At 38.4% G+C, this 15026-nt stretch overlaps 1 non-coding gene and 1 pseudogene across 1 annotated transcript; one reads left to right on the forward strand and one right to left on the reverse strand.

The window, feature by feature from the left end:
* Nucleotides 1-4237: 4237 nt before the first annotated feature.
* On the reverse strand, nucleotides 4238-4344 carry LOC118344945. The gene has a single exon (XR_004798672.1). It is a non-coding gene; the product is annotated as a small nucleolar RNA R71 (small nucleolar RNA).
* A 49-nt stretch (nucleotides 4345-4393) lies between these two features.
* Nucleotides 4394-14102, forward strand: LOC109004083 (annotated as a pseudogene).
* Nucleotides 14103-15026: the final 924 nt, after the last annotated feature.

The following is a 15026-nucleotide window of genomic DNA, read 5'->3' on the forward strand; positions in this document are numbered from 1 at the left end:
CCTCAACACCCCTATGTTTCCCTTACATCAAACAATTCTCCACACCTCATTCTCCCTCTCTGTGAGTTACAACCGTGACCCCCTAGCCACGTCGACCACCACCGCCTCATGGCAATAAGCCTCCCTGGCTCTTGGGGTTGCTTTTTTCTCCTCTCTCTCCCCTCTCTCTCATTATCAGTGACTCATTACAGTGACTCTAACCACCACTGCCAACTCAACTGGCCACCCAACCCCCTCCCTCTCTGTTTCCCCTCACTTTCTCTTTCACTCTCCTCTCTAGTGTTATGTTCTAGCAATGTATGCACACGCACACACTACCTTTAGCTGCTCGAGACATACACACGATGCCTCAAAGGACGACAGTGTCATTGTTGAGGGTACCACACATGACCAGTCACTAAGTTCGAGACTCTTCGTTAGTCCACAAGGTTGCCTCCGAGCTATAAGTAATCCTCAGACTAACCTTTAAAATAACTTTTGTTGGAAAATTCTGAGATTGTGTATCATGCAATCTAGTTGTGAATATGTGTGGTGGCCAAGGGCTCTTGTAGAGCATTGGATTGAACTATAGTTGGTTGTGATTCTATGTGGTGGTCGAGGAGGGCCTTTTGGAGTGTTGAGATTAAAAATTATAGTTTGGGTGCGATGTGTTGGAATTGATTGTATTGTTTAAATATTGGGCATTTTGTTGTTAAAACCTGCCCAAACATAATATTTATGTTGTTGTTACTCTGTCACTCAAGCATTAAATGTTGCATTTTAGGCTGCATTGTATTTTATACCTATTGTTGATATCCTTGTAATTGGACTTTGGTTTTGTGTGGGTAAAATTGAGATTTGTAAAGCTATTGGTTTTTAGTGTCAAAGGATTATGTGGATGCATGCGTATCACAACCCCAAATCGAGATTGAGCATTATCTTGGTGGATCTCCTCTGGTCACTCGGGAGGCATAAAACTGAGTGGCCTTCCTTGGGTTGTCGTCAGGCGACAATAGGCTTAGGCGAGATGGTAACATTCTCTAGTCGACGTCCTTGTCTCTCTATTGGTGGAGGCTAGAGTTTGTTTGGCCACAAACGTGCAGGACGTGGAATTGGGTATCGCTTGTTACGAAATCACACGCATGGTCAAGATGAAGGGAGCCAGAGCTTGTGGGTGGTCCATAGGGGGGGACCATGGTGCATATCTTAATTTAAAACAGATGTTTACAAAACAAAAACGTGATTTTTGGGTGGTAACATCTTGTGTGATAAATGGGTGCATACTTGAGTTTGATAAATTGCAAATGTCAAATGTCATATTTCACTATATTTATGTTTGCATCATTTCTCATTTTCCACCTATATGTAGTTTTAAGAATTGGTCTTAGTTGTACTTGCTGATATTTTGTGAAATCTTACTATGGTGTCCCCACATGTGGTTCTATTTTGCGGAATTGTAGATTTTGATGTAGAGAATGGGTTTGAATTATATGGAGGTCTGGCTCTGCTGAGGAGTGAGGACTGGGGTCACTTTCCCATTTGTTATTAAGTGTATTTTTAGCCTTTTACTATTATGAGCCGACTGTAATAATTTTCTTGTCTATGGTTGAAGAATTGAGACTTATGGATTAGTTGGAAAGTGACGTTTTAATTTTTCTAGTACTGTTAGATTTTAGTGACTGTCCATTTTATTTTTGCGCTGAAAATTAACTACACACCATTTTGGTACATGTACACACACACTTTCTTGTCAGATTGCGTAGGTGTGTATGACCCAAGTGGCCAACATCTCTGTGATACCCAGTATTTTAGTGTATTTTGATAAAGTGATAAAAACTACATGATGAAGCTGCTTAAGTGAATGAATTGTTTAACAAAAAAAATGAATTAAGCACTTAATTATGTATTGGTTTTTAATACTTGACTCTATGTAAAGTTATGACATTTTACACTTAAAAAGAGTTGTAATGCAGCTGGTCCATACCATAAATTAATATTCCAAAATTTTACCCTTTTCATTGTTAACACTTTCAATTTTATGTAGGGTATTTTTGGAAGAGCCACACAAATGGGACGTGCAGCACCCAAATGCTAAAGCAGCTAGGGATTAGAAACAAAACAAACACAGCGTGGCCTCACAGCAAATCCACTCACGCGAGGTGCTGAGCTGAAGATGAAACGCACGATCGTGGCCTCACTGCGAGCTCGCATGCGGTGCTGGGCTGGAGAGGTGCTGAGCAAAACGCACAGCAGCAGACGCACGACGTGGATCGTGCAAGTAGCTCTCACGCAGACCCACTCACACAGACGAAACGCACAGCAACAGGGCACTCACGCTGGGCTGCAGTGGAATGAAACGCGCAGCAGAGGGGCAGATCAAAACGCACTGCAACAAGACGCGAAACGCATAACTGGGCTGGAGCGAAACGCTGTGCTGAGAGAAAAAGGGAGAGGATAAAAAGAAAAGAGGAATTTTCGTGCAGGGGTAGTTTTTTTTTTGGAGTTTTCAGTTCTCATTTTTTTTCTTCTTCCGGATGTTTACTGGGAGTATATTTTTTTCTTTTCAGAATTATTTTCGTTCGTTTCTTCCTCTTCAATTTATTTTTCCAGTTCATTTTATTTTCCGCAAGTTTGTATGCTTTTGAGTTTCGGATTTCAGCACATTTGTAGGATACATTATATTTTTATTCAGTAACTTTCATTTGAAACAGTGATGATGATGTTAGATTTTAATTTTCTTGAGCATTTTGTTAATCTAGAGATGATAGGTTAGATTTTTAGCTTGGGATTCAATGAGTAACCCATGACTATTTGGGATTGGATTTACTTCAATATTTAGTGCTTTTGATGATTAACTTGATGGATTATATCTCAATGTGCATCTAGAAAATATTAGAGTTCTTTGTTCTTGGTTTAGATCAATTGTAGACGTAAAGGCACAATCGATACTTGAACAAGTAACATGACTTTAATGTTTTTCTTTCACTTTCTATGATTGTTATATAATTTGTCAAGTAGTTTTATTAAAATAAAATTGTGGTTCATTGCTATATTATCCGACTATGATTTCTAGGAATGAGAGAATGGTTGAGAGAAAATGAAAAGAGAAGTAAATCCATCACCAAATTAGTGGGTGAAAATTGCATCCCAAGTGTTTGTTTAATTGTTTCTTACAAGTTTAAGTCAACTTCCATACGATTTCTTTAAATCCCTTTAATCTTAGTAATTTTAGAAAAATAGATTCTCTTTTATTTTCAGCTTTACTTATGCTTGAACGTCCCGACAATTTCACTCATAATTCATTCTACACTCCCTTAGTAAATACCCACATTTAGGTGTAAATATTGTTAGCGGTTAAGTTTAGGAATTTATTTCTCTTTGCTTATTATTTTAAATTTTCGTGTCACTCCAAACGGTAATATGTGGTCTTGCGAAAATGAAATGTTTGCTAAATTCTCATTGTCCCTGTAAATTCGATCTTGGGATTTACTCTTGTATTACTTTGACAGCTTCTACGCTTGGAAGTCGAAATTAAAAGCTGATCAAGTTTTTGGCGCCGTTGCCGGGGACAACTGGTGTTTAGCAAAGCATTCTCATATTGTTGAGAAGACGTTTGTAGCGTTGTGAACCTCTTCACAACTTGGGTGACATTTTTCTTAACTTTATTTTTTATTTTTTATTTTTTACTTTTTATTTTTTTTTCTTTATTTTGTTGTTGTTTGTCTTGCATATTCTTTTATTTTCTGTTCTTGTTTGTATGACTGGTTGGACTAGGGACCAAACTTCTCGGTTGGTTAGGACAGAATCACAAGCATATTTTACCTCAGCATCACTTTCTCTTGAGTCATCTTCTGACACTAATAGTACCATGGCTGAAAATGAGAATCATGATCGGGAAGTAGTGAATCAGAATAGAGATTATTTACAACCTGTCAGAACTAGTACCCCCTCATGCATAATCCTACCTTTGAATGCAAATATCTTTAATTTCAAACCTGGAATGATTCCATTAATTCCACATTTTCATGGCATGGATTCCGAGAATCCGTACCTTCATATCAAAGAATTTGAAGAGGTTTGTTCTACATTCATGGACCCAACATGCACTGAGGAGGTTATTAGACTAAAGTTGTTTCCATTTTCCTTGAAAGATAAGGCTAAAACATGGTTAAATGCATTAAGACCTAGATCTATAGGCACATGGCAGGAAATGCAAACTGAATTTTTGAAGAAATTTTTTCCAATACATAGGACAAATGCACTTAAAAGACAAATCATGAACTTTACCCAAAAAGATTCTGAAACTTTTTATCAAAGTTGGGAAAGGTTTAAGGATCTTTTAAATGCTTGTTCTCATCATGGTTATGAAAATTGGCGTTTGATAAGTTTTTTTTATGAAAGTTTGACACCTAAAATGCGCCAATTTGTACAAACCATATGTAATGGAGAATTTTTTGACAAAGAGCCTGAGGAAGCATTTGAATATTTTGATTACCTTGCTGAAAATGCTCAATCTTGGGACACAACTGATGTGCATGATAGGTCTAGGCAAATTGAGTCTGGTCATGGAAAATACACTTTGAAAGAAGATGATGATTTGCGTGCTAAGTTAACCTTGTTGTCTAGAAAAATGGAAGCTATGGAATTGAAAAGGGTAAATGAAGTGCATGCTGTCCATAAAAATTTAGAGAAGTGTGGCATATGTGAGGATCATGGGCATGCAACTAATGAGTGTCCCACGATCCCCGCATTCAAAGAGGTATTGTTGGACCAATCTAATGCTGTAAATATGATACAAAAACCATATTCTGGTCCTTATTCTAATTCTTATAATCTAGGATGGAGAAACCACCCAAATTTTGGGTGGAGGAATGACCAGCAATTAGCTCCAGCAGCCTTGGCTCCAGGACCCTCTCAACTCGCAATTCAAGCACCTCCAATGCAAAAGAAGGGTCTTGAGGAGACGATGCATCAATTGTCAAACACTTTGCAGCAGTTTATGCAAGGTCAAGCAACAATCAACAATCAAAACTCTCAAGCGATAAATGACATTCGGAGCACACTTACAAAGATGACTACGGCTTGGAGCTCTCAAGAGAAAGGAAAACTTCCTGCACAACCTCAACCCAATCCACAAAGTCAACCACCACAAGGAGCGGTTGAGAGCTCAAATGTGAGGCAAGTGAAGGCGGTCACTACTTTGAGAAATGGTAAGGTGGTGAACATTCCAGCTCAAGGTTCAGACAAGGCTGGTAAGGTCTCTAAACTTGTACTAAATGAGGCTGAAAATGGTGAGTTTGAACAAAATGAAACTGAAACTGAAAATATTTCATGTCCTGTACCTGCTCCTTTTCCTCAAAGATTGGTTCATCTGCACAAAGACAAACACCAATCTGAAATTTTAGAAATATTCAAGCATGTTAGGATTAATATCCCTTTGTTGGATGCTATTCAACAAATTCCTGCATATGCTAAGTTTCTAAAAGATTTGTGTACGGTTAAAAGAAAATTAAATGTGCAAAAGAAAGCTTTTCTTACTGAGCAGGTCAGTGCCATAATTCAGAGTAATACCCCACCAAAATATAAAGACCCTGGTTCACCAACAATTGCTTGTGTTATAGGAAGTTCAAAAATTGGTCAAGCATTGTTAGATCTAGGTTCAAGTGTGAATTTGCTGACTTATAATGTTTATGAGCAACTTGGTTTGGGTGAATTAAAACCAACTCCTATAATTTTACAACTAGCGGATAGGTCTATTAAAATGCCAAGAGGAGTTGTTGAGGATGTCTTGGTTCAAGTGGATAAATTCTTTTATCCCGTTGATTTTGTTGTGTTGGATGTTCACTTGACACCAAAATCTTCTTTTCAAGCACCTTAAAGAAGTTTTTGAGAAACTACTATCTCACGAGTTGAGATAGAGAATGTGCTTTCATTCCATATTTATAGTAGCATATACAAGCTGATCCATCTATGGAAAGTGTACAAAATATAGAAAGAATGCTATACAGAAAATATAAATTAAATACACAGCTATATACAGCTGACAGATTTGATCTATTTCCTAAGTATAGCCATTAGTTGACTTGCTGGGATCACGTGCTGTGTTGAGCTGTGGTGCTTGATTGAAGCACGGCTGATTTTGTGCTGTGTTGCTCGATTGAGATTGAAGCACAGCTGATTGAAGCACAGCTGTTGCTGTGTTGCTTGATTGAAGCACAGCTGGTTGAATTCTATTATCATTCCTTATATTCCCCCTCAAACTTGGCTGTGGAAGAAAACAAAGACCAAGTTTGTCACGCAACAACTTGAATTGATTTTTGAGCAGAGGTTTTGTGAAGATATCTGCAAGTTGAGCAAGAGAGGTAACAAATTTTGTTTCCAAGGAGCCGAGTGCCACCTTTTCTCTGACATAATGGTAATCAAGTTCTATGTGCTTTGTTCTAGCATGTAGAACTGGATTGACTGTCATATACAGGGCACTCATGTTGTCACAGTGAAGAGATGGTGTTTTCAGTAAGGGCACTCCAAGGTCTCTGAGTAGAGTTGAAATCCAAGTTAATTCAGCTGCAGTGGCTGCCATAGCCCTGTACTCTGCCTCTGCACTTGATCTTGCAACTGTTGGTTGCTTCTTTGCACTCCAAGAGATGCAATTGCTTCCAAGAAAGGTACAATAGCCTGAGGTGGATCTCCTTGTGGTTGGGCAACCTGCCCAATCTGCATCAGAGAACCCATATAAGTCGAGTGAGCTGCTGGACATGATGTGAATGCCTAGGTGTGCAGTGCCTTTCAAGTATCTGAGGATCCTTTTGACAAGCTGGAAATGATGCAGTGTTGGTGCTTGCAAGAATTGACAGACATAGTTCACGCTAAAAGACAAGTCTGGTCTGGTGAATGTGAGGTACTGCAGACCACCCACAAGACTTCTATAAGTTGTTGGATCATGAAACAGCTCCTCAGAGGCAGTGGATTGTTGAGCTTTGGAAGGCATAGGTGTTGCCAAGGGTTTGCATTCATGCATATTGGCTCGAGTCAACAAGTCCATGATGTACCTGTGCTGAGATAGAAAAAGATCAGTACCTACTTGAAGAACTTGGATTCCCAAAAAATGATGTAGAAAACCCAGATCTTTGATTGAGAATTGTTGGCTGAGCTGAGATATCAACCATTGAATTTTCTTTGGATTATCACCAGTTACTACCATGTCATCTACATAAAGGAGAAGAATAAGGAGTCCCTGATCTGAGTGGCATATAAAAAGACTGGGATCTGCCGAGCTTGAGTAGAAACCAAGCTGCAAAAGAAAGTCACTTAGCCTATCAAACCAGGCTCTTGGAGCTTGTTTGAGACCATACAATGCTCGGTTTAACTTGCACACATGCTGAGATCTATTTTGATCTACATAACCAGGTGGTTGATCCATGTAAACAGGAGTGTTAAGAAAACCATGTAAGAAGGCATTCTTAACATCTAATTGATGCAGTTTCCAGTGTTTAACAGTGGCAAGTGTAAGGACAATGCGAATGCTAGCAGGTTTGACCACTGGTGAAAAAGTTTCTGTAAAATCCACCCCATCAACTTGACTAAAACCTTTTGCAACCAGTCTTGCTTTAAGTCTCTCAAGAGTGCTGTCTGCCTTTAGTTTGGTTTTATAGATCCACTTGCAACCAACTATATTCATCCCCTCAGTTTTTGGAACCAATTCCCAAGTATTATTTTTGGCAAGAGCATCAAGTTCTTCCTCCATTGCAGCAGACCAACCAGGATGTTTGAGGGCAGATTTTATGGATTTTGGTTCAGAAGGAATAGGAGTTAAAGCATGCAAATCTGCATATCGAGGATTGGGTTTGTGAATACCACACCTAGACCTTGTTTGCATAGGATGAGGTGGAGGAGTTGGCTGCTCAGTAGCTGGAACAGAAATGAGTGATGATGGTAGAGGCAGATTTTCTGTGTGTGGAATAGAGTTTGAAACCATAGGAGATGAAGGGGAAATGGTCTCAATTTGAATGGCTGTAGGGAAAGCATAAGCAGAAGGCAATGGCTGCTTTGCAGGTTCTGTAGAAATATTCTGTTGCCATTCAGTGAAGGTTGAAAGTTCCCCCTCAATTGTAGGGGAGTCATAGAGGAGTGTTGGTTCAGAATAAGGTAGGACAGATTCATCAAACACAACATGTCTTGAGGTGAAAATACGACCAGTTGGTGGATAAAGGCATTTGTAGCCTTTGTGTTTGTTGCTGTAGCCAATAAAGACACACGGCAAAGATTTTGGTTCAAGCTTATTAGACCTGTATTCTCCAAGATATGGAAAACATCTAGATCCAAGAGTTCGAAGTATGCTATAATCAGGGTGTTTAGCATAAAGTCTGAAAAAAGGAGAGTCCATGTTAAGCACAGGAGTTGGCAATCTGTTTAACAAGAAAACAGCAGTGGAAAAACAGTCTAGCCAGAACCTAGGTGGGAGTTTAGCATGAAACATCATAGTCAAACCTAAGTTTGTGATACTTCTATGCTTTCTTTTTGCTGTTCCATTTTGTTCAGGTGTTTTGGGACAGGCAGCTTGATGAAGAATGCCATGACTTTGAAGGTATGCAAGGAGTGTAGTGTTATTGAACTCACCACCCTCATCAGTTTGGAAGACACGAATTTTGGCATCAAATTGACATTGTACAAGCATGTGAAACTGAACAAAAGCAGAATGGAGATCAGATTTATGTTTGAGAGGAATCAGCCATGAAAATTTGGTTGCTTCATCAACAAAAACAGCATAGAATTTATATTTTTCCCTAGAAGGAGTAGGAGCTGGTCCCCATAAATCACAATGGATTTTTGCAAAAGGAACATTAACAGTGCTGTCTCTAGAAAGAAAAGGCAACTTGGAGGCTTTCCCCATTTGACAACTAGTACAAATTTGTGTAGAAGTTTGTTTTGACTCAAGAGTAATAAACTTTTTGTTACATAGAAAGTCTAAAATTCTCGAGTTTGGATGTCCAAGCCTTTGATGCCATTGAACTTTATTTGTGGATCGAAATCTGGAGGAATAGAAACTCTCCTTATTTGGAAAACTTGAGGCAGCATCAAAAGTGTATAGGCCCTTCTGGTTCCTTCCTGTTGCCACTATCTTCTGTGTTACCCTGTCCTTTATCACAAAACCATGTCAATCAAACTCAAATTTCAGAGGGTAATCAGTAGTTAACTTGCTAACAGACAATAGGTCCTTTTTTATAGCAGGTACTACAAGAACATCATTTAAGATAATCTGAGATGTAGGGGGGCCAACCATGGCCTGACCAACATGTGTGATAGGTAATACTTTCCCATTACCTACCATTATACCATCATGACCTGTGTAAGGAGTCAGTGAGTGAAGAATACCTTCATTTGCAGTCATATGGTCAGTAGCACCAGTGTCAGGATTCCATGTAGAATTTTTAGAGTTGTCTTCCATTTTGAATGCTGCAAAACCTTGAGGGAGGCTATCATTTGTGAAAGAATGATTAAACCTATTAAAACACCTTAAAGCAGTGTGATTTCTTTTGTTACAAATCTGGCAGAAAACTTCTTCTTTGTTTGCAGATTTGAAGTTGGAAGGGGAGCCACGAGAGTGATTGTTAAAGCTTTGTTCAGCCTTTGTTTTGGAGCCAGTGGACTGTCCTTGTACAAAACCACGACCCTTTGATGTAAAGGAGCCAGGATTTGCATTGGATTTCTTTTGCTTATAGGACTTCTGTCCATAAAAGGCCACAAGTGAAGGGTTAGCATCAATTTTATACCTGTCTGTGTAGCTCTCCAAGAGGGTGACAACTTCTGAGTATGCTGGAACTGGTGGCCTGAGCATGGTTGCTGTGAAAACTTCAAACTCCTTGCCAAGGCCATTGAGAAGCCACCAAGACTTCTTGTGATCTGCCACTGGTTTGCCAATAGCAGCAAGTTCATCACAGATGGTCTTAAACCTCCTTAGGTAATCACTTAAGGAATCAGATCCTTTTGTGATGGAGGTGAGTCTGTGCTTAAGAGCAAGACTTCGATCAGAGGATACTCTTGCAAATGCATGAACAAGAGCATTCCACACTTCTGAAGCTGTGTTTAGACCAACAACAATGCCTAACACTTCTTCAGAAAGTGTAGCTATAAGCCAACCTTTAACCAATCTATCAGACCTGCGCCACTTTTGATACAGTGGGTTAGGCTGAGATGAGTCATTTTGAAGAAATTGAGATGGTGCTGAAACATCACCTGTTATGAATCCTTGAAGATCATAACTTTCGAGTATGTTTAGCATTTGTGTTTTCCAAAGCAGAAAATTGGTTGAATTCAATTTGAGAGAGACATAATTGGCGACATTTTGTGATGCTGGATAAGGATAGGGGTCTGAGTTGGTAGAAGAACCAGAGAATGCAGAGGAATCCATTGAAAAGGAAAAAAAAAAACACACAATTCTCTATCAACCCGTATAGGCTCTTGATACCATAAAGAAGTTTTGAGAAACTACTATCTCACGAGTTGAGATAGAGAGTGTGCTTTCATTCCATATTTATAGTAGCATATACAAGCTGATCCATCTATGGAAAGTGTACAAAATATAGAAAGAATGCTATACAGAAAATATAAATTAAATACACAGCTATATACAGCTGACATATTTGATCTATTTCCTAAGTATAGCCATTAGTTGACTTGCTGGGATCACGTGCTGTGTTGAGCTGTGGTGCTTGATTGAAGCACGGCTGATTTTGTGCTGTGTTGCTCGATTGAGATTGAAGCACAGCTGATTGAAGCACAGCTGTTGCTGTGTTGCTTGATTGAAGCACAGCTGGTTGAATTCAATTATCATTCCTTATACTGTGATTCTTGGGAGACCTTTTCTTGCTACTTCAAATGCATTAATAAATTGTAGGAGTGGTGTTTTAAAGCTGAGTTTTGGGAACATGACTCTTGAATTAAATATTTTCAATATTTGTAGGCAACCTCAAGACTTGGAAGATGTACAAGAAGTGAATCTGTTGGAAAGCATCCTTGAGGAGGAGACTTATTTGGCATACCAGCCCACTAACCTGCTGTTTGAGTTAGAAAATTTTTGTGAACTTCTCACTGATGACACCCCCATTGATGTTTCTCATGTTTTTAATGCAGAAAATAAATTGGAGATGGAGGCCAAAGATTGAGCAACTCCCACCGTTGACAGCAAGTTTGAAGCCTTCAGCAAATGAAATCCCCACACTAGAGCTGAAACCATTGCCAAATGACTTGAAATATGCATTTCTGGGACCGGACAGCACCTATCCAGTGGTGATTTCAGCCCAACTCTCTCATGATCAAGAAGGGAAATTGATGGAAGTTTTAAAGCAACACAAAGGTGCCATTGGGTGGACAATCGCAGATATAAAAGGTATAAATCCTCTTGTGTGCACTCATAGGATTTACTTAGAAGAAAATGCTAAAGTTTCTAGGGAGATGCAAAGGAGATTAAATCCTACCATGAAAGAGGCGGTAAAAACAGAGATTTTAAAATTACTTGACGTGGGAATCATCTACCCTATTGCGGACAGCAAGTGGGTAAGTCTCATTCATGTAATTCCAAAAAAATCTGGGCTTACCATTGTGAAAAATGAGAAAGATGAACTGATTCCTACTAGGATTTCTACTGGTTGGCGAATGTGTATAGATTATAGGAAGTTGAATGCCGCCACTAGGAAAGATCATTTCCCTTTGCCATTTCTTGATCAAGTGCTAGAAAAAGTTGCGGGTCATGATTTCTATTGCTTTCTTGATGGATATTCTGGTTTTTACCAAATAGAAATAGCACTCGAAGATCAAGAGAAAACAACTTTTACTTGTCCGTTTGGCACTTTTGCATTTAGAAGAATGCCTTTTGGACTATGTAATGCACCGGCTACTTTTCAAAGATGTATGCTTAGTATTTTCAATGACATGATTGAAAACTGTTTGGAAATATTCATGGATGATTTTTTAGTGTTTGGCAGTTCTTTTGATGCATGTTTGACTAACTTACAAGCTGTTTTAGCCAGGTGTGAAGAGAAGCATTTGCTTCTCAATTGGGAAAAGTGTCATTTCATGGTCCAACAAGGCATAGTTCTTGGTCACATAGTCTCATCACGAGGTATTGAAGTTGATAAAGCTAAAATTGAACTTATTTCCAAGCTTCCTATACCCAAAACAGTAAAAGAAATCAGATCATTTCTTGGGCATGCTGGGTTTATAGGAGATTCATTCAAAATTTTAGTTCTATCTCTAAGCCTTTGTGTGAGTTACTTATGCATGATGTTGCTTTTGAATGGACCTCTTCTTGTCAAGATGCTTTTGATAAGCTGAAAATTTTGCTCACCACAGCTCCTATCATGCAGCCCCCTGTTTGGTCTGTTCCTTTTGAGATAATGTGTGATGCTAGTGATGTAGCCATAGGAGCTGTTCTTGGACAGCGTATAAATAAGTTCCCACATGTCATTTCTTATGCAAGTAGAACTTTAAATGGAGCCCAAAGAAATTATTCTACCACAGAAAAGGAATTGCTTGCTGTAGTTTTTGCATTAGACAAGTTTAGAACTTATATTCTTGGTTCTCCTGTGGTTGTTTTTACTGACCATGCAGCATTAAAGTACTTATTGTCAAAGAAGGATGCTAAATCACGTTTAATCCGATGGATTCTTCTTTTCCAAGAATTTGACCTTATCATCAAAGACAAGAAGGGTGCTGAAAACGTAGTTGCCGACCACTTGTCTCGGCTTACATTTGTTGAAAATGATCACACTATCCCTATCCTTGACTCTTTTCCTGATGAACAATTAATGTCAGTTGAAAATTTGCCTTGGTTTGCTGACGTAGTTAATTTTTTGGTGACAGGACAAACTCCACCCCATTGGAGTGCTCAAGACATACGGAAATTCAACCATGAGGTAAAGTCATTCTTCTATGATGATCCTTACTTGTTTAAATATTGTTCTGACCAAATCATAAGGAAATGTGTGTCTGATCATGAGATACAAGCTGTTCTTTCTTTTTGTCATAATGAGGCTTGTGGGGGGCATTTTTCTGCAAATAAAACTGTTGCAAAAATTCTACAAAGTGGGTTTTATTGGCCACATATGTTTAAGGATGCGTATAATTTTTGCAAAACTTGTGAGCCATGTCAAAAACTAGGCACAGTCACTAAGAGAAATATGATGCCTTTACAACCCATTTTGGTCATTGAGATTTTTGATTGTTGGGGGATTGATTTTATGGGACCATTTCCATCTTCTTTTGGTTATTTGTATATCCTCGTGGCTGTTGATTATGTTTCTAAATGGGTTGAAGCCATTCCATGTAAAACAAATGACCATAAGATTGTGCTTAAGTTTTTGAAAGAAAACATTTTTGCTAGATTTGGCATGCCTAAAGCTATCATTAGTGATAATGGAACTCATTTTTGCAACAAACCATTTGCTGCCCTCATGAAAAAATATGGTATACACCATAAAGTTTCCACTCCATATCACCCGCAAACGAATGGGCAAGCTGAATTAGCTAATAGGGAACTTAAGCACATCTTAGAAAAAACAGTCAACCCCAACAGAAAAGATTGGTCTTTAAGGCTTACTGATGCGCTTTGGGCTTATAGGACAGCCTTTAAAACCTCTCTTAACATGTCTCCTTATCGCTTGGTCTATGGAAAGGCATGTCACCTTCCAGTTGAGCTTGAACATAAGGCATATTGGGCTGTTAAACAATTTAATTTTTCTATTGACCATGCTGGTTCTGTGAGAAAATTTCAGATTTCAGAATTGGATGAGCTTAGGCGAGATGCATATGACAATTCTAAATTGTCAAAGGAACGCATGAAGGTATTACATGACAAGCACATCCAAAGAAAGAATTTTGAGCCCAATGAGCAAGTCTTACTTTACAATTCCCGCCTCCATCTATTTCCAGGCAAATTAAGATCGAGGTGGAGTGGGCCTTATGTAGTTAAGACTGTGTTTCCATATGGAGCTGTTGAGATTACTAATCCTCAAAATGGAAACACTTTCAAAGTTAATGGCCAACGACTTAAAAATTTTTTGCCAAAACTTTCACATGAGGATACTTCTATTCCTTTGGAAGATCCCATTTATTCTCCTGGTTCTTAGCTCATTGTTGTTTTGTTTTAATTTTTTTTTTCTTCTCTTTCTTTTCCTTTGATTTTTCTGCTTTTATTTGTTTCAGTTCTATGTTTTGTTCTTTTTTTCTTTTTCTTTTTCTTTAATATATCTTTTCAGGTTCAGCACTGTTTATTCCTTTATGGTTTCATTTTTATGTTTACAATCCTTTCAGCCATCTCAGGTATTTTCCTTCGGCCCTATTTTCTTTCATGCTTTGTTGTATTCATGATTTGCATTGAGGACACTGCCCATTTTTAGTTGGGGGGTAAGGAGAGCCTTTTACCGTTAGTCTCTCATGATTAATTATTGTGGGGTCTGAATTTTTTTGTTGCTACCAAGCTACTATTTTCACACTTCTCTACTTAAGATCAGATAGTTGCAGTTTTGGGCTACACTAATTCTCATTGGTTAGTTTTAAGTTTGACACTTGACCTTATGATATGTCTTAGCAACTCAAACTTGGGAAAGTTAGTTCAAAGCTATTGATTGATGACCTTAATTGACACAAACAGATACTTTTTGTGGTTTGTTTGACGACAATCAGTGGTTTTTTCTAAGCAACTAGCAAGAACTACAATGAACCATATCTTAATGGCTTAGGAAAAGTGTGATGAAAAAAAAAAAAAAAAAGTAGAAGAAGAAGAAGAAGAAGAAAGGTTGCAAAAGTATATGAGAAAAGGGACAAGCTAGAGATCATGCAAAAAAAAAAAAAATGGTGCATGTACATTAGAAAAGGCTGCCTATCACCGGGATCTGTTAAAAAAAAAATGGGTCTTTCAAAGCGTGATAGCGTGAAAGCCGCCAACGTAATGGTTTTGAATTGGAGTGAAGACCTTTTGGTTTTTCTTGAAAAAAGTTGCTAGGTTGAAACTATTGTGAGAGATCTTGAAACTAACAAATGGAAATCTGTTC

This window comes from Juglans regia, chromosome 16 (genome assembly GCF_001411555.2).
Source record: "Juglans regia cultivar Chandler chromosome 16, Walnut 2.0, whole genome shotgun sequence".
Lineage (NCBI taxonomy): Eukaryota > Viridiplantae > Streptophyta > Magnoliopsida > Fagales > Juglandaceae > Juglans > Juglans regia.